Genomic DNA, 22,644 nt, shown 5'->3' with positions numbered 1-22,644 from the left:
TGCAGTCTATCCTCTTTATTTCCTCTCAGGGAGACCTATTTAGCTTAGTTAGTTTAATTTATAAACCTGGCCCTCTTCATCCATCCTAATCCCAGGGCCAGCTACAATGACATACTAACACCAATAAAACCAACAACAGGTCAGTACCTAAAACATGTTTCCATCTCGCTTTCCCCCTCTTCCTTTCTTCTCTTCTGTATACCATTGTCTTTTCCTCACTGCTTATGGTTTTCTGTTTATTAGTGTATAAATATGCTCTCCATCAAACACCCACCAGGATTTCTCTTTATTTTTAATAACTTCTAGGGCATCCTGATCAAATTTGCAGATGACACCAAACTGGGAGGGGTGGCTAACACCCCAGAGGACAGGATCACACTTCAAAACGACCTTGACAGATTAGAGAACTGGGCCAAAACAAACAAGATGAATTTTAACAGGGAGAAATGTAAAGTATTGCACTTGGGCAAAAAAAATGAGAGACACAAATACAAGATGGGGGACACCTGGCTTGAGAGCAGTACATGTGAAAAGGACCTAGGAGTCTTGGTTGACCACAAACTTGACATGAGCCAACAGTGTGACGCGGCAGCTAAAAAAGCCAATGCAATTATGGGCTGCATCAATAGGAGTATAGCATCTAGATCAAGGGAAGTAATAGTGCCACTGTATTCTGCTCTGGTCAGACCTCACCTGGAGTACTGTGTCCACTTCTGGGCACCACAGTTCAAGAAGGACACTGACAAACTGGAACGTGTCCAGAGGAGGGCAACCAAAATGGTCCAAGGCCTGGAAACGATGCCTTATGAGGAACGGCTAAGGGAGCTGGGCATGTTTAGCCTGGAGAAGAGGAGGTTAAGGGGTGATATGATAGCCATGTTCAAATATATAAAAGGATGTCACATAGAGGAGGGAGAAAGGTTGTTTTCTGCTGCTCCAGAGAAGCGGACATGGAGCAATGGCTCCAAACTACAAGAAAGAAGGTTCCACCTAAACATTAGGAAGAACTTCCTGACAGTAAGAGCTGTTTGACAGTGGAATTTGCTGCCAAGGAGTGTGGTGGAGTCTCCTTCTTTGGAGGTCTTTAAGCAGAGGCTTGACAACCATATGTCAGGAGTGCTCTGATGGTGTTTCCTGCTTGGCAGGGGGTTGGACTCGATGGCCCTTGTGGTCTCTTCCAACTCTATGAATCTATGATTCTAGGGTTTATCTTTTTAGAATTTCTATTCTATTTATTCTTTTCTAAGAACGCTGTTTCCAGTGCATGCAAATCAAGATGTTTCGTTACTGTCTTTGCCCTTCGAAAATTAATAAAAAAGGTATTTACCCCCCCCCAAAAAAAAAACCACCCAAAAACAGTTCAGTACCAGGCATGTTAACCAATTCCCATAAATAACAGTTAAAAACCTATGTCACCTAGATTCATCCCGATTGCAGGGATGCAATCCGCTTTTGCCCCATTCAGAAAACTTAAGAAGATGTCTAAGAATTAGTTCCCATGGAAACACAACCCTGGAATATCCCAAGTTATTAGCACTTTCTTTGTCAAGTCCAAGGCTCTCACCAGGTATTGCCTGGAGGAAAACCACAATTGTAGTCCCATCCACAGAAATCTGATAGGAAACCCAGACTTCCTTCCTGTTGGGGAAAACCTCAGCCGAGGACTTCCTGCGGCCTCCTGGCTGACCGTCTGCCTCACAGGCCTCTCTTCCAGCGAACCAGAGCAGCTTCTCTGCGTCACCTGTGGCCAGTCCTGTGGGGGAACCCTGCCAGTGGTGGGGTGTGTGGTCATTCTCTGACCATACAAAGGACACACAGCTAATCTGTGCAGGTCACCCACCCACTTAGCTGTGATTCCAGCATTGCAGGGGATTGGACCAGATGACTCTACAATTCCATGATTCTCCACTCTTCAAATGACCTTTCTGGTGATGCCCGTCAGGGTGAAATTGGGGGCTCTGCCCATCCCAACACTCAGACTGCTGGATTCTTTTTTTTATCACTACTACTACTATTTGGGGGTGTAGGGGTGTTAGAGGAGGGGTAGTAGCTATGGATGAATACATTGTGGGAATGTTCAGGGATGCAGGAGAGGATTTTAGCCTTCCCAACTTGTGTTAAGAAGTTCACAATTTAGCAGAGTAACATTCCCCCTTTAAAACTCACAGCGGATGCATTTGCTCAGGCTCGCTAAAGCCTCTATAATAACTGTCCTGGTACTTTCCCCTTATTCCCTCATAAAAGATAAGACACAACACAGTCTTCTATAAAAGTATAAAAAGGTTTACTCACACATCATTGTGTTCACAATAGGATCCCAGAAGGCAGACTTAGTTTCCAGGTGTATGTTACTTTTCTAAGCTATCTCATAAGGAGACAGTCCCTTTGTCCTCTCTTGGCTGGAAGCATCTTTGGCTAAGCAGATGTTGCTTCTTCGATGCATGCAGTCACACAGAGAGAGATGGCTGCCCTGTGCTGTTGTTGTTACCTGCACAGGTAAGGCCACGCCCACCTCTAGTCACATGCAGAGGAAGTCTGTCCCAGCCCAGAAGGAAACAGGAAGTTTACCTGCTGGCTGGACAAACATTCCTCCCCATGTGTAAACATGTTCACTGTAGGAATGTTGTACTTGACAACTCTTGTGTTTCACATCCCACATACATGTTGTGCTCCTTCTAGGGTAGCTTCTCCACCAGTGGTCTGTCCCCCCCCCCCCACCACCACAATCAGCTCTCACGTGTGTCTCAAACAATCTGTCAGCATGCAACAGATGCCACATCCCAGGAATGGCTTCACCAGATCGGCTTCACCAGGCACGTCCAAAGTCCATTTTGGGGGCCTAATTTGGCTCACCAGTTGGCCCCTGTGGCAGGTTTGGTCGGCCCTTTTGTCAGCCCTCCCGGCCCTTCACTTCATCAAATCTGGCCCTCTTTGAAAAAAGTTTGGACACCACTGGGCTAAACACTGTGAGGGGAGCCGAGGGGTCTCCAACCCTTGATGAGTCAGGGGCTTCACCTGCAGGTGAAGACAGGCTCCAGTGGATTGAGTAAAGGAAGCCATGACTGAATTGAGCGGTCCAGAAGGCAGTTTCTGCATGTGCTGTCAAGGGAAGTGAGGGGCAGGTGGGGCTCATCCACCTGGGAAAGTAGTCAGGAGAAAGAAAACTCTGATCCTAAACCTCTGCTGCCTTGAGTGACATATTTGGGAGAAGAAAAATCTCAGGTGTAAACCCTACACAAACCCAGAGTGGTGTCTCTGAGATGTTTGGCTGGAGCCTTCAAGCTGCTCCTGCCACCAAGCTGGTGCCAAAGGTCTTGCTCTGCTTTCCTTTGGACCCCATCAGCGAGGCGGGGAGGGGGGGTCTTGTCATCTGGCCAGCCCAGGACCCCCAGACACGCTGACCAGGCTTGTGCCAAGGGGTTTCGCTTTTGTGGTTTAACTTCATCCCCTGGAGACGCACTCTGTTTTCGCTTAAGACGGACGGGCACCAGTAAAAGTATTACTATTTGCCACCCCCACCAAAACTGGGAGGGTCTTTGGTGCAGTGGTGGTTGTGGGTGTTTGATGAGGCCCCCGTTGCCTAGTCCCTGGGATGCCAACAGCACACACACACACACACTGAATCTGAGAGAGAAGTGTGTGGAGGATGAGGAAGTTGTAGCCAGGATGCAACCTAAGAATTTAAGTCTCACATCAACGAGGCAGAAGAGAGCTGAGCTCAAGAGGGATAGTCTGGGAATCTGGAGGTCTCTCTCAAGTCTTTCTGAACCCCGTGCAAACCCCTTTTCTACAAACTGAGCAGCCCCCGAAGTTCCTGCAGGGTCCCTCCCTCAGACAGGGCTGGGTATTTATTTCATTTCATTTATTTCGTAAAATATACACACCGCTGGATTGTAGGAAAAAACCTCAAAGCGATTTACAAAAAAAAATATAGAACGATAAAATTATCACTTTAAAAAATTGACAGGAGTAATTTAAAACATACAAAAAGTTGAGACAACAGCAGACCGAAGCAAATTAAAACTCACATCAACTTTGTAAACCTGGGTGCGGGCTACGATCCTGAGGAAATGCCGAAAAGCCAGTCTCGGTGGTCCTGAGTGCAGAATTCCACTTCCTCAACTTCCTTCCCCTGTCAATAGCAACATTTTTGGCTCTTCTAGTCCGAAAGCGAACCGCTGGAATCAGGCTTGATTTGTAACACTGCACAGAATTCTGCAATTTCCTGGCTTGGAATTTGAGCACGGAATTACATTTGCTTTTAGCTCAGAATGGCGGCAGCCCTGATCTTTGCCACCCCCACAAAGGCAGGCGCGCGAGCCATTCGGCAAACAGGGGTGGGGGCTTTCTGGGCACGTCCTCCCCTCTCCAGGAAGACGTCGGCCAGGCTGCAGATAAGGCCACTGGATCGCGAGGAGACGCGCGCAAGAAGGGCGCACGCACCGGCAGGAATGTCCTGGGCGCGGAAGAAGAAATTGCGCTGCGTCGGTGGAGGGGGGGCAGTGACCCAGGCACCCCTTTCCCTCGCCCTTTTTGAAGCAAGGCTGATTTAAAGGCCTGCCGCTGAACTCCAAAGGATGGCTTGCTTTTTCTACAGTCGTCTGCCCGCTTCCCCACGTCTTGCTAGGAATCTCTGGAAACGTTTTCTTGACCCCAAACGACGTGTTGCGAATCGCAAGTCCTCGAAAGTGATTTTCTAAGTCCTGAGGACTAGCCGCTTGTTTCTCTGTGCAAAAGACAAGCTTACTAGCCGCGGGGCAACGTTGGCGCCACCTGCTGGCTGTAAGGGGCATCTTCCCCTGCCTGGTCATCTGTCAGGTGAGCTCGGGGAAGGCAAGCGAGGCTGCGCCTGGACAGGGTCGAGCCTGCCTCCCTTTCCAAGTGACTAGTGTTATCCCTGTGGACCGCACTGATCACCTGGCAGCCAGCGTGCGCCTCCGCCTCTTTTTTTTAAAAAAAAGCCATTTTGCTTTGCTGCATTTGATAACTCAAAAAATCTTTTTTAAAAAAATAGGTCCAGACATAGTAGAAACCTCTTTAGGTGCCAGTGGCTGCACAGTGGTTAGAGTGTCGGGCCAGGATCTAGGAGAGGCCAGGGTTCAAATCCTGCACTCAGCCATGAAGCTCACTGGCGGACCTGGGGGGGGGCAGTCCCTTCTTCTCTCAGCCTAACCTCCCTCGCAGGGATCCTGTGGGGGTTAAAAGGAGAGGGAGAGAACCGCGCCAGCTACATTCAGCTCCTGAGGGGAAAAGGTGGAGTCCAAATGCAATACATAAGTGCCGAAGTTAAGCCGGCACTCATTGCATTTTTAGTCCTTCTAGTAAATGCAGTTCCTTTGCGCGTCATTCCGAAACAAAATCCAGAAGCAGCGCTTGCATATCTGGGGGTTCGCAGGGATTTTTCTGGGGTGGGGAGGAAAATAAAAAACAGAGAAAGAGATAAACAGGGTGGTTTATCCACAAAGAGGGCAGGGGCGAAATCGTGCCTGGACATTTATCGAAATACTGTATCTCAGGTTCTGCAAATGCTATAGACTTCCTGTTTTTGTTTTTCTAAAAGCGAACACTGGGTATCTGGGCGGGGGCGGGGTTGCCCTCTTGCCCTTGCGGACGTCCATGCCTGCGGAGTTTCCTATCCAAATCCGCTCAAGCCCCGAATTCGTGATCTTTTCACCCTGCTGCAAGTGGCCCGACTAATACCTGCACTCGGCCCCTGAAACGCTCGCCATCCATTGTGGGGGCGGTGTAGGGGGAGACTTTGGCGCCCATCGATGCATCTGTGGATCGTCAGAAATTCAAGCTGTTGTTTTCTGGATACACACCATGACTGCGTGAACCAGAAGCGGCGCGATCCGGGGCTTCTTTACGCGGGAGGGAGACCCGCTGTGTACATTTGGACTTATTTCGAGGATCGCAGCCTTATTTCCTGGTAAATGGGGCAACTCAACAAGTCATGGGGTTAATCTTCGATGGATAATCTGAAAAACTTTTCGCTGCTAATTCTTCCTACTGTTGAATCGCCTGTTTTAAATGCTTTTTATTTTGTGTTCAAAGTATTTTTATATGTGTATTAATGCAAGTCGGGGGGTTAACCGAAAGCATAATCGCAACTGCAGCTGCAGCAGCTGAAGAAGCGGCGGGCATCCCCGGGACCAGAAAAGTCTTCAGAGAAGCGCCTGGCAGGAAACTCCCGAAGGAAGAGATGCTGGGCAGTGGGGGGGTTCAGAGCGCCTGACTCGGAGCTGCGAGAGACCAGGGTCCAAGTCTCCACAGGGCCAGGAAGCTCCCTGAGTGTCCTGGGGGGCCTGTTGCGACAGCTCTCAGCCTGACCTACCTCGCAGGGTTCTTGTGAGGATAAAAATGAGGAGGGAGAGAACGATGTACTCCGCCTTGGGTTCCTTACACGGGAAGTAAACTAAGGCCCCGGGGCCGGATCCCGCCCAATCGCCTTCTCAATCCGGCCCGCGGACAGTCAGGGAATCAGAGTGTTTTTACATGAGTAGAATGTGTCCTTTAATTTAAAATTATTATTATTATTATTATTATTATTATTATTATTATTATTTATACCCCGCCCATATGGCTGGGTTTCCCCAGCCACTCTGGGTGGCTTCCAACAAAACACCAAAATACAATAACCTATTAAACATTAAAAGCTTCCCTAAAGAGGGCTGCCTTCAGATGTCTTCTAAAAGTTTGGTAGTTGTTTATCTCTTTGACATCTGGCGGGAGGGCGTTCCACAGGGAGGGCGCCACCACCGAGAAGGCCCTCTGTCTGGTTCCCTGTATCTTGGCTTCTCGCAGCGAGGGAACCGCTAGAAGGCCCTCGGAGCTGGACCTCAGTGTCTAGGCAGAACGATGGATCTCTGGGTTATTTGTGGGGCCTGCCTGGTGTTTTTACATGAGTAGAATGTGCCCTTTTATTTAAAATGCATCTCTGGGTTATTTGTGAGGCACAGGAATTCGTTCATTCCATATATATATATATATATATATATATATATAATCCGGCCCCCCACAAGGTCTGAGGGACAGTGGACCGGCCCCCTGCTGAAAAAGTTTGCTGACCCCTTATACAAAAGGCGGGATATAACTGTTAACAACAAATAAAGACGTGATCAGGGTTTGGGTTAAATTGGGTTTTGGTGGTGCAGCCAATGCAATGGTGAAGCCCCGAGAGGGGCGGCATTTCCCCCTGGAGGGTCTCGGGTGGGGGGATTCCCCCCCCCCCCCGCCACTCACTTCACCTTCTTTCCAAGCTACTAAGTCGCTGGAGATCTGAGGACTGAGAGGGGCGGACCAGGACCTGCTGGACAGCTCCGCTGCCAGGGCGCGGCTGGAAAAGCAATGCAGAAACAAATCAACACACACACCCTTTTTGTTTATCAAAAGCATAAGAAGAGCCTGCTGGATCGGGCCCACGGCCCATCTAGTCCAGCATCCGCTTCTCACAAGGAGTGCCCAGCCAGATGCTTGTGGGAAGAAGCCCTTTCCGTCAGCGGTGGGTCAGAAGCGCTGCTGCCTCTGACTGTGGGGTGCAGGGCAGAGCCATGGTGGCTAATAGACAGCCCTCGCTTCCACGAATTTGCCTAATTCTCTATTAATGCCTTCTAGATTCTTAAAAAGCAGAGACATCACCTTGCCAACAAAGGTCTGTATAGTTAAAGCTATGGTTTTCCCAGTCGTGATGTATGGAAGTGAGAACTGGGAGATAAAGAAAGCTGATCGTGGAAGAATGGATGCTTTTGAATTCTGGTGCTGGAGGAGACTCTTGAGAGTCCCATGGACTGCAAGAAGATCAAACCTCTCCATTCTGAAGGAAATCAGCCCTGAGTGCTCCCTGGAAGGACAGATCCTGAAGCTGAGGCTCCAAGACTTTGGCCACCTCATGAGAAGAGAAGACTCCCTGGAAAAGACCCTGATGTTGGGAAAGATGGAGGGCACAAGGAGAAGGGGATGACAGAGGACGAGATGGTTGGACGGTGTTATTGAAGCTACAGCATGAGTTTGACCAAACTGAGGGAGGCAGTGGAAGACAGGAGGGCCTGGCGTGCTCTGGTCCAGGGGGTCACGAAGACTCGGACACGACTAAACGACTCAACAACAACAAAGATTCCTGCGGAAGGGAGTTCCGCAGTTTAACTCTGCGCTGCTTGAAGAAGGACTTCCTTTGACGCGTCCTGCATCTTCCAGCCTTCAGCGTCCCCGGATGTCCGTGAGTTCTAGCCTAGTGTTGAGAGAGAGAGAGAGATGGAGAGAGAGAGAGAGGGAGAGAGAGAGAGAAACTTTTCTCTTTCCACTTTTCCAAGGCCACGCATAATCTCACAAAAGTCTACCACTGCCTCCTCCTCCTCTCCCTCGCCTTTTCTCTAAGCCAAGCCATCCTGAAGCTTCTGCTGTGGAAACTTCTGCAACTGAGCCAGACTGTTCTTGCAAGGATTTCGGCTGAAATAACTTCTCTCTCTCTCTCTCTCTCTCTCTCTCTCTCTCTCTCTCTCTCTCTCTCTCTCTCTCTCTCTTTCTTTCTCCCCCCTTTCAACAATCCCAGCCGCCGAGGCGTCTCGCTCCGCTCCCGGAGTTGCAGCTCATCTCACACCTCAGCGCGACTGTGTGTTGCCGACGAGCCTTTCAGCTGTTTTTTCTCAGTCCTCCTCCTCCACCCCCCCCCCCCCGCTCTCATTCTCAATTCAGTCACTTGCTATAGGTATGTTTTAATCCCCAGCATGGTAGATTTTAATTAGTCTTTGTACAGATGGCCAATTAACATTCATTACTTTTGCCTTGAGCGATTAATTATGAGTTTGGATAGAAAAAGGAGAAGAAGATGGGGGAGGCGAGATGGGCAGGTGAAATTTTCTTTTTTAAAAAAGAGAGAGGATTTAAATCCGAGATGGTGATTGGCTTAGCTCGGGATTTCTGTGGGATAGAGAGGGGGTGGGTCTCCCCGCTCTCAACCCCAAGGACTCTTATTTGGGGGTGTGGGGCGGGGGCTCTTCAAGGGAAGGCCAGCCAAACTTCCTCCACTGCTGGGAAGGGGCTCCGGGATGTGCTTGCTGCTCCCCACCACTCCATGTTTTACAAAATAATCCCATTTAAATGCTAATTGTTTCCCTGAGTCTAGAGCAGGAGGATCACTCAGACCTGTGAGTGTGTGTGACAGACAAACAAGGTGGCCTGTCCTCTTGCCTAGAGTGAAATGTTCCTTTCCGTTCTGCTTAAGAGGACCACAGCCCTTTCCCTAGGAACATCCTAGGAAGCCACCTTATTGTAAACCCAACCCACTGGTCCAGGGGGCTCCAGAGCTTCAGGCCAGGGAGTCTCTCCCAGCCGTACCAGAAGATGCTGGTGGGGACTGAACCCGGGACCTTCTGCCTGCAAGGCAGCTGCTCTGCCACTGAGCCAAGGCCCTCCCGGGTCCAACTCGGCACCAGCTCAGCTCAGAATGGGGAGGCGGGAAATCCCAACCCAGAGAAACAATAAAATGAGCCCTCTATACATATGGAACTGGGGGTGTGGGGTTTCCAGTCAAAATCACAAATACACGATTGCCAGACAGACACATGAGGGACTGGCACGCATAGAGTTCCTGAATCAATATAGAAGGAACTGCATGAGGTCACTTTCTTAATGCTTTGGTGGGAATTTCTAACAAAAGAGACTTCCTGTCTGAGCCCTCTCTCTCTCTCTCTCTCTCTCTCCTTTCAAGCCAGTGGTGTGAGCAGACTCAGAGCCCAGACTCCATTTCAGAAACTAATTTTGTATTTTGTAACTAAGAAGTGTTTTTACCTGCATACTACTTTGATGTATCTGCTGCCTGCATTGAAATGTAAGTAAACCGTGTGTGTTTTTTAATTCCTAAAACATGTGGTTCATTCTTAGCAATGAGGATAAAGAACAGAAGGTCAGCAGACCACAAATAAACTGGGATAAAAAGGTGCAATTTCCTAATTCCTAGCTTCTAGCAAGCTGCAAAAGCACATAAGTGTTTTTATTTTGCTAAAAGGGATTCACAGCCTGTTTACTCTCAGGGGAGTGCAACAGGAGGTTTAAATTTACATTTACAGAATTAATCCTCAATCCATCTTCATCATAAGGAGACAACGTGTGCATCCCCCATGCATGAAAACGGCACATCTCTCACGCCACAGTGACCCAAGTTCGGAAAGCATGATGCGTTGTAGCTTCCAAACATGTGTGACTTTGGCAAAAGAGAGGTAATCCATGGGGCAGCTGACTGCCCTGGCCAGCTGCAAAACACCCCAAAGTCTACACATTCCACTGTCAGATGCGCCCAGAGGAGCAAAGGCACTCAGGTTTGTTGCTATGTCCAGGACTCGGCTGCTCCTATTTCCTCTCACCCCCACAACCTTTTCTCCATCTCTGTTGATGATGCCTGCATTCTCCACTGACCAGCCTCAAAATTTCAACTTTAATTTTGTTTCTGTTGTTTTAAAGATGCTTTTATTCTTTTATCTCCTGTTGTTTGCAGCCCTGCGCTCCTTTGGGAGAAAGGGTGGGATATAAATTATAACAAGGACAATTCTTGTTCAGGGGCACTTCTAGTGCTTCTGCCATGTCATCCACTGTAGTCTGGAAGCAAGGAGCTTTGTCTTCTACTACTCCATAAAACTGTGGTATATTTCATCCTTCTTATTACTAACAGTGCAGCAGAAGTTTGAATTCATGGCTGCAGAATTTTGGAATTCCTCTGGAAAGGGCTTTTTGCTACAAGATAAGACAGGGTCAACCTAGCAGTTTGAAAGCACGTCAAAATGCAAGTAGATAAATAGGTACCTCTCCAGCGGGAAGGTAAACAGCGTTTCCATGTGCTGCTCTGGTTCACCAGAATCGGCTTAATCATGCTGGCCACATGACCCGGAAGCTGTACGCCGGCTCCCTCAGCCAGTAAAGTGAGATGAGCGCCGCAACCCCAGAGTCGGCCACGACTGGACCTAATGGTCAGGGGTCCCTTTACCTTTACCTAAGACAGGGTCTTCAGAAATAGCATTGATAAAGAGGGTAAAGTCCGTTTGTCAGGTTTCTCCAGTGCCCCCTCCTCACCGCTGCCTTTGCTTGGGCGCCATTAGCCAGGGCGACTGGCCGCATTTGTGGCCCCCTGGACTAGAGGGAGGCCCTGGTCCCGGATCTCCTACGACTGCACTTCCTACCTATGAAGTATGATGGCAGGATATGGCCCTCGGTGAGTCTCTGCCTTTCAAATGTGCACATTTCCTGAAAGCAATATGGAGTGTCTAAATATATGGAGCAAAAATCTGTTTACCCTAATCAGGGGCTGGGAGGCTGCCATCCATATGACTGCTAGGAATTGTAAATTCAACATAAATTAACTTGTGCATGAGAGAGGGAGAGAAAGAAGAGGGAGAATTAACAGTGACATATTTTCTTGTATTTACCACTCTGAGATGAGGACGCATGCAGGGAGCCAGCGAGGGATGGCGCTGGAGGTTATTGACATTCCCCTGGCAGCCACATGCACAGGCAGGGACGCTTATGCGCACAGCCCCACACACACCTACGTTGGGGCAGGGAGGGACTTGGCTGCTGCACAGATCTCTTCCGCTGCTCAATGGCTGGGCCGCTCCAAAGTCTCCATTCTTTGCTCATGGCCTGTGCATCCTGCCTCGGGCACTCACTCCCAGTCTCAGAATAGGGGGGTTACAACTCATTCGGTCCTGAAGGATGCAGATGCAGAACAGAAGCAGCTTTTATTGGATCAACTGATTACCTTAAGATTTGCAAACATTACTGAAGGCATGGATATGAAGACCTGCGTGATCTCTGTGGTCCATCAGCAGGGAACTTCAGGGCTGGATTACTGCAATGTGCTGTATGTGGGGCAGTCCTTGAACCTGGTTTGGAAGGTGCAACTGGTGCAGAATGAGGTGGCCAGAATGCTTTTAGGGGAACATAACTGGCAACGTTTTATTTAGCAATTATTCTTCCTCTTTCTCACTTGTGTGAGAATGCAAATATCTATTTCAGCAGAGTTAAAAATCACCATCCATGAGCAGCTTATCTCTGGAAGGTACATTAGGGCAAGGTTGCATAACCTTCTAGAGCAATTATGATACCCCAAGATGCTTTAGGCAGACTTGGATTATCTTCTCCCATTTATGTTTCCCTCTTAACAAAGAAATCACTCTCAGACTGTTAAGTAAATAGGAAAATCCAATGTTTACTCACATCACAATTTTGCCAGGATTCAACAGATACAGTGATGAAAAATCAGGCAGGCTATAATCCTTAAACAATACAAATATCCATAGTCCAGTTTAAAATGGAGATTATTCTCTGGAGGAGAGCAAAGGAACACCCCCCCCACACACACACACACAGGTAGGAAAAAGAGTGTGTAGTGACAGGAAGAAGTAGAGATTAAGTTTCTATTGTTGCCCTTCCCACAACAAAAGTTTAGAGGATATTGCATCATAGAGTCCCCTGTTTGTGACTATCTAGCCATCATGCAATCTGTGATTTGGTGGCAGATCCTCCCACAGTTAAAACATCTGCCCAACTACTAATGAGCCACATTCAAGGTCATTGTATTCATTTACATTGCCCTCCACTCCAGAGTACCTTAAAGGTAAAGGTAAAGGGACCCCCCTGACCATTAGGTCCAGTCATGACTGACTCTGGGGTTGCGCACTCATCTCGCTTTATTGGCTGAGGGAGCCGGCGTACAACTTCTGGGTCATGTGGCCAGCATGACTAAGCCACTTCTGGCAAACCAGAGCAGCGCACGGAAACGCCGTTCACCTTCCCACCGGAGCGGTACCTATTTATCTGCTTGCACTTATATGTGCTTTCAAATTGCTAGGTTGGCAGGAGCTGGGACTGAGCAACGGGAGCTCACCCCGTCGTGGGGTTCGAACTGCCGACCTTCTGATCAGCAAGCCCTAGGCTCTGTGGTTTAACCCACAGCGCCACCCGCATCCATCCAGAGTACCTCAGGGGTCACCTAAACCCTTCTATCCCATCTCAGCTACTGAGGTCATCTGCAGGAGCATTGCTGGCGAGGTTCACCTGACAGCAACAAGAAACTGTGCCTTTAGTGCCACCGCCCCAGTCCTGTGCAATGCTCTGCCCATAGTGATTCAGCAGGCACCTCCTGCTTCAACCTGCCACATCCATCTGAAACTCCAGCAGGTGAGGAGAGCTCTAGTGATTGCATTATCCAGAAGAACACGGGAGCAGAAGGAGGATTGCCCTGAATTTTCCACTGTTGGGAGAGGGAAGGCAAAATAATATTTTGCATTGGTCCAAAGAGTTGTTTTGAATTCTGCCAACTTTCAACCCTTTGGATAGTTGTCTTCAGGAGCAGCTGAAGATAATTGTCCATATAGACAGCTCCCTCATGTGGACCAGACACTTGCCAAGGCTGGCCCAGAGCACCCTGATGCCACATACTGTATGTTGCTGTGCGCAAGCCAATATTTCGGAGAATTCTGGAGTGCACTTCCAGGCTGGGACATCTCTCAGAATGCACCTGCCCAGGGATTGATTGAGTTCCTTGACAGTTGGGCAGACCCTGAATCTTGCCACCACTGTGAATAACCAGCAGGATCAATAACTTATATAATTCAAGGTTTTCATTTTGGGGTGGGCTTGTTGTCGTTTTTAAATTCCATGCAATTTGGAGTGTGCAGGATTTCTCCTTTCCTGGAAAAAAGAGGTGAAGTTTCTGTGCTCGCCCCTAGTCCTAAAATCAGCCTTCAACAACCTGGTGCCCTCCAAGCAAACTGCACCTCCCACCAGTTCCAGCTATTTTATCCGGCACCCTTTCCCAGCCTACCTTTCAGGCCTAGTGGTTAGAGTTGGGCCAGTCACGGTCTCTCTGTCTAACCTATCCCATAGGGTTGTTATGAGGATACAATAGGGAGGGAGGGAGGGAGGGAGAGAAGCTCGTATGCCACCTTGAGCTCCTTGTGGGAAGTTAGCAACGGAGTTCTGTACTACTCAAGAGCTTGCTTCACTTTCAACACTGTTTGTCCAATGAAAAGTAACACCCAAACCTTTTGAGATCCTGTGTGAAGGGTTAATTCACACACCCACTCCTAATTACTCGTGACTGAATACATTCCCCTCTCCACCCCTCGTCAAGGATGATGGAAGATCACCCTCAACAGGTCCTCTGAACAGTTTACTTTCCTGCACTGCAGGGGGTTGGACTAGATGGCTTTTGAGGTCCCATTCTTTGGTTCCACCTTTCTGACCAGGCAACCAGGAAAAAAGCCAATTCAGAATGAATCCCCCCCGCCTCAGAATCCAAACAGAATAGCCACAGCTGCCCATTGCCCTGACTTCCCTAGGAAAGCTCACCATTTATCTCCAAAGGCCTATTTTCTACAAAACGTCTCATTTATTTGATACAACCAGTGAAGGAGACCTGCGAAAGGAAAGAGATCCACGCTGGCATGAGGGGGGGGGCCCCCAAAATGGACAGGGGATCAAACCCCTTAAGGCGGCACAAGACGTGCCCGCCCGCCCACATTGCCAGAAAAGGATAAATAGGGGGGGGGGGGGTCAGTCACCATTTTGGCAAGGCAGACTGTTAACTTGCTCGCGCGAAGGGATGGAAAAAGTTTCCAGGAATTGGCAGCTCCCTCCACATTCATCAAAAATGCTGCAAACTTGGCTCCTGCGCACCTCAGCAACATAATGTTAAATGGCATCAAGACAGTATATCAGCCATTTACATATGTTGCTTATAGACGCCAAACTTATTAACACAATAAAACTGCTGTGAAGATGCTTCCCTGCCTATTTCTCTCATTGTGAATGTCAGCGCTGTGAGCACCTAGCAGGCTCCAATGGAAACACGCCGGGTTTGCCTTTCTTACTGCAAGGCAGGAGCGTCAATAGATGAATCAGGCTTTTCCCCCGGGCCCCCCGGGCCATTCCCAGGAGATGCTGGAGGGGACGCGCTCCCCTCGGGGGCAGCAGGAAGGGGGCCAGGCGGGGCTCCCCGCAGAGAAAGAAGCCCCTCCCCCCCCACCATGGCACTTGCAGCCTGACTAGAACCAACCGGGGTGGGGGGAGAGGACGGCCCTCGGCACATACAGGCCACACCCTCTGAACAGAAGCCCCGCCCCTAATCTGAGCTGGATGAGACCAGGCTGTGGTCACTCAGTGGCAAGGAGAAGGCACTTTGCATGCGCTCAGAAACACTCTCTCCTTGGTCGTTGCTTTACATGTCCCAAGGCAGTCAGAACTGGGGTTTTTTTGGGGGGGGAGGGGGCTTTAATTTTTAGTAAAAGCTGCCTCGGATTGATTCCTGCAAATGTCCACGTGCACAGACCCGTCTCGTTCCTCCTTGGCAGGACCCTGGACTCTGCGAGAGATGTTGTTTACTTTCCAGGAAGATGCCTTACCCCAAATTAGACCATCGGTCCATACAACCCAGTACTGTCTACACTAACTGGCAGCTGCTCTCCGGGGTTTCAGGCACGGATTGAACCCGGAGCCAATGCAGACGCCCTAACCTTGAGCTATGGCACCCTCTTCCCCAGCCCATGTGTTTTCCTGCTGCCACATGGGGACTTGGGTTGGTCTACTCCGACTGGCAGCGGTTCTCCGGAGTCTCAGGTAGAGAAGGGTCTCGCCCATCACATGGACCCAGATACTTTTCCATGGGAGTCGCCTAAGATCTTCCATGGCGCCTTTACTTGGTTACTCGCCTGGAGTGGCTCCACGTGGACTCCGAAAGGCGAGAAATAATAGAGATCACGCTGGGAAGGGAGCCGCGCCTCCCCCAAAGCCAGTGGCCACCGAGACCTCGGGTCAGGTTCGGCCTGGCTTGGAAGCCCCAAACCCTTCGCCGCCAGGCAGCACCAGGGACAGCTCCATGGGAGCCGCTTGCCCCGACACGACCCACGGGAACCAGAAGCTCGCCTGGGATGCTTTGACTTCCGGATCTCCTTCTCCAGCTCCACCGGCCCTCAAGGGAGAGGTCTCCAACTTGGAGCCTGGAACGCCCCGTCGGCTCTCTAGGTGCGCTACATCTGCGTTGGGTTCCCGGGTCATGTTGTTGTTTAGTCGTTTAGTCGTGTCCGAGTCTTCGTGACCCCCTGGACCAGAGCACGCCAGGCCCTCCTGTCTTCCACTGCCTCCCACAGTTTGGTCAAACTCATGCTGGTGGCTTCGAGAACACTGTCTCACCATCTCGTCCTCTGCCGTCCCCTTCTCCTTGTGCCCTCCATCTTTCCCAACATCAGGGTCTTTTCCAGGGAGTCTTCTCTTCTCATGAGGTGGCCAAAGTATTGGAGTCTCAGCTTCAGGATCTGTCCTTCCAGTGAATACTTGGGGCTGATTTCCTTCAGAATGGAGAGGTTGGATCTTCTTGCAGTCCATGGGACTCTCCAGAGTCTCCTCCAGCGCCACAATTCAAAAGCATCGATTCTTTGGCGATCAGCCTTCTTGATGGTCCTGCTCTCACTTCCATACATCACTTCTCATGAGGTGGCCAAAGTCTTGGAGCCTCAGCTTCAGGATCTGTCCTTCCAGTGAGCACTCAGGGCTGATTTCCTTCAGAATGGAGAGGTTTGATCTTCTTGCAGTCCATGGGACTCTCAAGAGTCTCCTCCAGCACCAGAATTGAAAAGCATCCATTCTTCCGCGATCAGCCTTCTTTATGTTCCAGCTCTCACTTCGGAATCACAGCACTGTAGAGTTCCCATGGGTCATCTAGTCCGACCCCATGTAAGGCAGGAAGAGAAAGCGTCATCCGAGCCACTCCGCCGCTATTAGAAGGGAACCACCAGAGGCGTAAGGAGCGCGGTCAGGGGCTGAGAGGGGGCTTCCCAGTGGCGCACCTGGCTGGCCCAGGTGAGGGCAGGACACCAAACGAGCAGCTCTGCCTTCCTTCCTCGGCTTATACTCCGCCTTTCCAAGAGGCGGCGCTTCCCCTTCTGCGCGGGGCTCTGGCAACTCCAAGGCTGAGATTTCAATGGGACTTCAGTGGGGTGAGGGGAGCTTTCTGCGGCTGCGGCGAGCAAGAGAGAAGGCGCGATGAGCAGCAGGAAGGACGGGCGGCTGTGCTGCCTGGAAAGCGCCGTCCTGCTGCAGAGAGATCCCCGACGGCCTCTGCTTTTCTTCCGAAGCGACGGAGCCGCGGCTCTCAGAGCGCCTGAAAGTAGGAGGACCGAGGAGGAGGCTCTTCTCGGGCTGGGGCTTCCGGCGGGTGCTGCGCTCCGCTTCTGCGCTCCGATGCGGCGCTCACGTCCGTGCTGGAACCGGCCTCCTGGGATCCTTTCCTGTCTGGGAGGCGCCAGTCCGTCCGGGTTCCCCTGCCAAAACCAGAGGGTGCTTGGCAAGGCCCAGAAACAGCTCTCGACCCCGGGGCTGAGATATCGCTCCCCGTTTTGCGTTTTTATCTCTCCCGCTTCTTATGGCCACCCTCCTGTTTTCCTTTGCGCCCCCAAAAGAGGTGATGAAGGCAGCTGCAAGCGTCATTAAAATCCCAAACTTGGAGACATCCTGAAAATCCTTTTGTCTGAAGTCCAGGCCCCGGCCAGAGCCAGTCGCAACGACAGCAACACACGCAAGGCGCACGCGTCTCCTGAAAGAACAAACGCGGGGGTGGGGGGTTCAGGGGCGCAGGAAAAAATAAGCTCTGAAGCGCAAACTTCTGCAACGCTACTTACAAAGAAGTCCTCCTGAGTTCAATAACACTTACGCCCAGGTAAAGCGTTCCTCGGAGCCGGGCCTGCCTTCGCTTCCGGATACTCCGAGGCTTGGGCGCATCTCTGGGGTGGGCGGGGGAGGCAATCCGCCCTCTTTGCAATTCCCGCCGGGAAAACCTGGGGCGAAGGGCGAGGCGCCCAGTCCAAGGCGCTGCCTCTGTCCCGTCCCCCCCCCCCCCGCGCGCGGAGCCGAGACTGCTCGGTGGTCCTTCCCAGGGCGAAGAAGCCGGCAGAGGCGGAGGGCTCCGAGGGGTGCCTGCTGCAAGCGTGGGGGACAGAGAGAGAGACCCCCAGAGCAGCGCCCTGCACCAGGCCGGAGGGTCTCTCAGTCTAGCCTACTTCACAGGTTGTTGCGAGGAGAAACGCAGCCACGCGCCAGTCCCTCATTTCATTTCCACACTTAAAAAAAAACAATGTTCGGGTGAAAATTGTTTCTACGGCTGCGGTTGCTTATTTTCCTTTCCACCCGGCAGCGGCTGGGTCGGTGCGGCTCCTTGTCGCGCTGTTCAGAGACGTTATTGCACCGTTCGCGCTGGATTCGACTTCGCTGGACAGCCCCTCTTCTAGATCCGCTTTGAACTTGTTTGGGAGAATCCGGGGCTAGTCTTGGAGCCAGCTAAAAAAATTTCAAAACATTCTGCCACTGCGGCACCTTATTTTTCATAACTATTTTTGTCGTTAATGCTGCTATTTTTAAAATCATTATCACATAATTTTGCAATTGCGCATTTACCACGGCGGTACGTTTTTTTAAAATAACTGTTGCTATTATTATTATTATTATTATTATTCCATCCTCTTCCCAATTAAGCCTCCTGCGGGTTCCCTAGAAGCCTCCCCTCAGATCATGATCCAGGAACCCCCGCCGAGACTCCTGCCACAGCTCGGTACAAAAATATCCAAGAGAATCTCTGCAGCAGCAAAACCGTTTGCTTCGAGTGACTGTCAGTTTGGCAGTTTTTAAAGAAAAAGGCAGCCGCTCCTCAGGAAGAGCTCACTGAGTCGCGCGTGGGTCAGTTCTGTGGGGCCAAGCCAGGGCGCCTCCTGGGCGGGGAGGGGGACCGGAGACCAGCCCCGCGCGCGGCATTTCCAGGCCACCCGCAATTGCATTTTGCTCTTCTTTATCCAGACAAGCAAAAATAGAACGTTGGTTTCCCTCGGACACTAAAAAGATCGCTTAAACTGGTTTGCACATTAGATAGCAACTATAAGACGGAAAAGCACGGTTTTAAAATTAATGAAAAGCATCGCTCCCGTTAATATATTTTTCGCAAAAAGCACCCTCCCAGATCATCAGCGTAATGGGGGCCAGTAAAAGAGGGTTGCCTCCTCAAAAGCCGGGTGTTTTCAGCACACCGAGAGCGGCATGTGTCAGGCAAGAGTGACGGGCAGTGCAATCTTTAAGTCCCATTGAATTCAGAAGACCTGTTGAATTTAGGCATTATAATATAGGTATTTCCTGAGCGCTGTAGTAGGAGATGAAAAGCACGCCTCTTATACTAAATAAAATAATGGTTTGGAGTATTCGGGATCCCCTTGTCCGCAGAACACATCTCCGGGCGAAAAAGGGGTCCTCTCCCGCGGGTTCAGCGCCCCAAATTCCCAAGGTGGATCTTGGCCCCCGAAGCAGCAGCTGGTGCCCGATCATGGCAAAAGCTGCAGAGAAGTCCAGGACTCCGTCCCAGGGCATCGCCCCCCCCCCCCACAGGCGCCGCAGAAGAAGGCCCAGCGTCCGCCTGGAGCGTGGAACCAGAAGCCAGGCGGAGCGGGACCCGGAGACCCCCCCCCCATCCCTCCCCAAAAACCTCTCCCACCAGCCCGGTCGCCTTTTCTTCGGGATGGAATAGGAAAAATTAGGGGCTAGTGGCCTTTATTTTGCAAACAGATTATTCAGATACTGTACCCCAAATGCGTCGATGGCAACAGGATTTTAAAAAAATGTGTTGCCGTATTTTTCGCGGAAAGAATAAATCCGAATTAAATAATGGCGTAGGGTGGGGTGGGGGGAATAAGGCTGGTATTCTGACCGCAACAACGTCCTGGGGAGGCTGCCATAAGGACGCCGTGTGCGTAAAGGACACCAGTCCCCGTCTGGAAGGGTCGCTCCTGCTGAACACTCGCCTCTTTCGCCCCCTGCTTCCATTCATTTGTCCTTGGTTAAAATAAAATTACTACTACTATATTATTAATTATTATTATTATTATTATTATTATTATTATTTCTCTTGTCGCCTGTGCTTCCCCGCGGATTCCTGATTTCTCCTTCTCTCTCCAGATAAATTCAACTCTCCTTTGAATGTTAAAAGGACCGTTTGCATCCGACCAAGCGCGGACCGCAAAGTCGTTGGGCAGGCGGTGCCCTGTCAGACCCGAAGCGCAGGAGCGGCTCCCTCGAGTTGGGCGTCGCTTCCAGCCCCCAGATCCGTGAACTCCTTTGCGGGGGTTCCCCTTCCAGAAGGAGCCGCCCTGAAAACGTCCTTCCTCGGACTCACCGGGTTTAGACTTCGGGCCTCCCTCTTCGGATGTCCCGGGTCCCGGCTGGAGATTTCCACTCCAACGCCGCCGCCCTTCAGGTGCCAACAAGCAGAGAGTCCGGGCGGAGGGCTTCAAACTGCTCTTCCTCTCCTCTTTTCGCAGCCAGAGGCACCTCCTCTCCTTCTGCCAGAGAAAACCGGAGAAGCGAAACCGAGGAACAGATTTCCGCCTCTTGTCTCCCGGGGCTGCTTCAGCCACCGCGAAGCGCCGAGGAAACCGGCTGCGGGCGAAGCCTGCCCGGCCAGCGCCCTGCCCGCCACCTCGAGGCGGCTCCTTGGCAGTCCTGCAAAGCGAAAGAGACTGGGAAGGACAGAAACGCGAATGGGCAGGATCCGGATGGAGGGGAGAAGTCCCGCTTGGAGAAATAGCTCCTTTATATCGCCTTGTTCATGGGCGCGGGGGTCCCGCTCCCGCAATCCCAAGAGAGGAGCCGGAGGCCTGGATCCCTTCAAGCGACCGAGGCCTGACACAAAGAGAGGCCGGCTTCCCCGTGGGGCGCTTCCCTGCCTCTCCCTCTCCCCCTTCTTGCCACCTAACACCCCCAAAGTCCCCTTCGCCAAGCACCTCGCCACGTTTCCCAAGTCAGACCCTCCCGCCGCTTCGCTCCCGCTGCCCCTAACACCCCCCCCCCGCCCCATATAGCCAAGCTTTTTACTATTCTTCGGGGGGGGGGCAGAGATAGTGTCCCTTCCTATTCACCGTAAATGCTGCCGCTTCGGTTTCCTTTCTCTCCAGGCGCGAGTCGAGAAGCACCGGACGGCGCCAGGAAGGCCCGGAGCCGGGAAAGAAATCCCCGTCGCGGAAAGAGCATTTCGGGTGTGGAGAAGTGCCAGCCTGGGACCCCGCAAAAACACATTCCTCGGGGTGAAGGAGAGACCCACTCACACGCGCAAAGTGTCCCTTCCCGGCCCCCTTCGCCTTTGTTCCCGCTGGGCCCTCGCCTTCCCGCCCGGCGCGGATCTTGCCTCGGTCGCCCGAGACCATCTTTCGGCTAACGGCTGGCGCGGCTCTCCCGGCTCCGCTCTCCGCCTCGGCACTGCTTCCGCGGGCGCCGGGCGCCTCTCAATTCTGTCTAATAGTCCCCCCCCTCCGCGGCACCCCTTCGCAAAGGTTCCTTCTTTCTCTCCCCCTTCAGAACCCAAAATGTGGGCTCGAGGAACTAAGCTGCACCACGAAGTTCAAGGCTGTCCAAAAGCGCAAGAGCCCGGAGCTGCCGGTGTCTCTATTCCCCGTACCCCCCTTCCAGAAAAGCACCTGCGGGTCCCTAAAGGGACAGCTCAGCCCGAGGGGGACCCCGAGGGGGCGGGCGGGCCTCACCAATCTCGCGGCAGCCTTGGGATTCCGAGCAAAATGGTGGGGGGCGCGCACTCAGGAAGGGTCCCCACGCAGAGAACGGGATTCCATCGGGGGATCCATCCAGCTCGGGGCGCGTCTGCTCCAGGACCAAAGGAGAGGCGTCGGGGGCCGGGAAAGGAAGAACGGCAGAGCCGCCCCGTGGGAGGGCCGCGGAAGGAACGCGCGTCTTCCGCGGGCCGCTGAGGCCCTTTGAGGGAAAGAAAGGGCCGTTCTCGGCATCGGAAAGGCAGGCAGCAGGTTGGTTCGCCGAGAACCCTAAAAAAAGCCACGACTGTCCGCGTAAGTCTGCGTAGGGACCCCCACGGCTTTCCCCGCGCCCCTTCCAGCTTGGAGAGGAAACCATCCGCGTCGCCCTCCGGGGAAGCTTCCGGGCCCCCCCGGCAGATCCCGGGGAACTTTCCCCGAAGCCTCGCAGCCGGAGAGAGGGGCACCAGGGAGGCCCCGAAGGGGGACTGAGAGCCTGAGCAGGGAAGGGGCTCCACACCAGACTAAGGCCCATGCCACCCCCAGCAGAAAATTAAGCCCCAAGCCCACCTGCTTCCTGCCCAACGGGCTTAAGGAAGGGAGAATCCGCGGTGCCAACGTCGTCGAGAGAAGGAGCAGGCCCGCGTTTTCAAGCCCCATTTTCGGCTCCGCCCTCCCTTCCTCTGGCGAGGGGGCACCGCCTACCTGCCGCCAGTTCCACGTCGAGAAAGGTTCCTTCCAGGTGCCGATCGGACGGAGGCGGGAAGACGGCGAAAGAGCTCCAGAGGCTTTCTTTCTGTCCCCCCCCCTTCTTCTTCCGAGGGGGCTGAGGCAGCGGGGAGGGGGAGCTGAGGGCGGGTCCAGAGCGGCGCCGGCGCAGCCTCCCCGGCGCTCCATTCCGCCTTTTGGCGGCGACCCCGCTCCCTCCTCCCCTTCGCCCTCCCCTTCCCACGTGCCCTCCCCAACCCCGGGGCAGGTGAGGCTGGCCAATCAGAGGGGGCGGCCCGGCAGGTACTCGGCTTATCTGGACGGCTCGCCCAGGAGCGCGCCCACTGCGCACCGGGTGGATGGGGCGGGCGGAGGGAGC

This window comes from Podarcis cretensis (assembly GCF_951804945.1).
Source record: "Podarcis cretensis genome assembly, chromosome: 9".
In the NCBI taxonomy this organism is placed as follows: domain Eukaryota; kingdom Metazoa; phylum Chordata; class Lepidosauria; order Squamata; family Lacertidae; genus Podarcis; species Podarcis cretensis.
Note: the sequence above shows the minus strand (reverse complement) of the source record.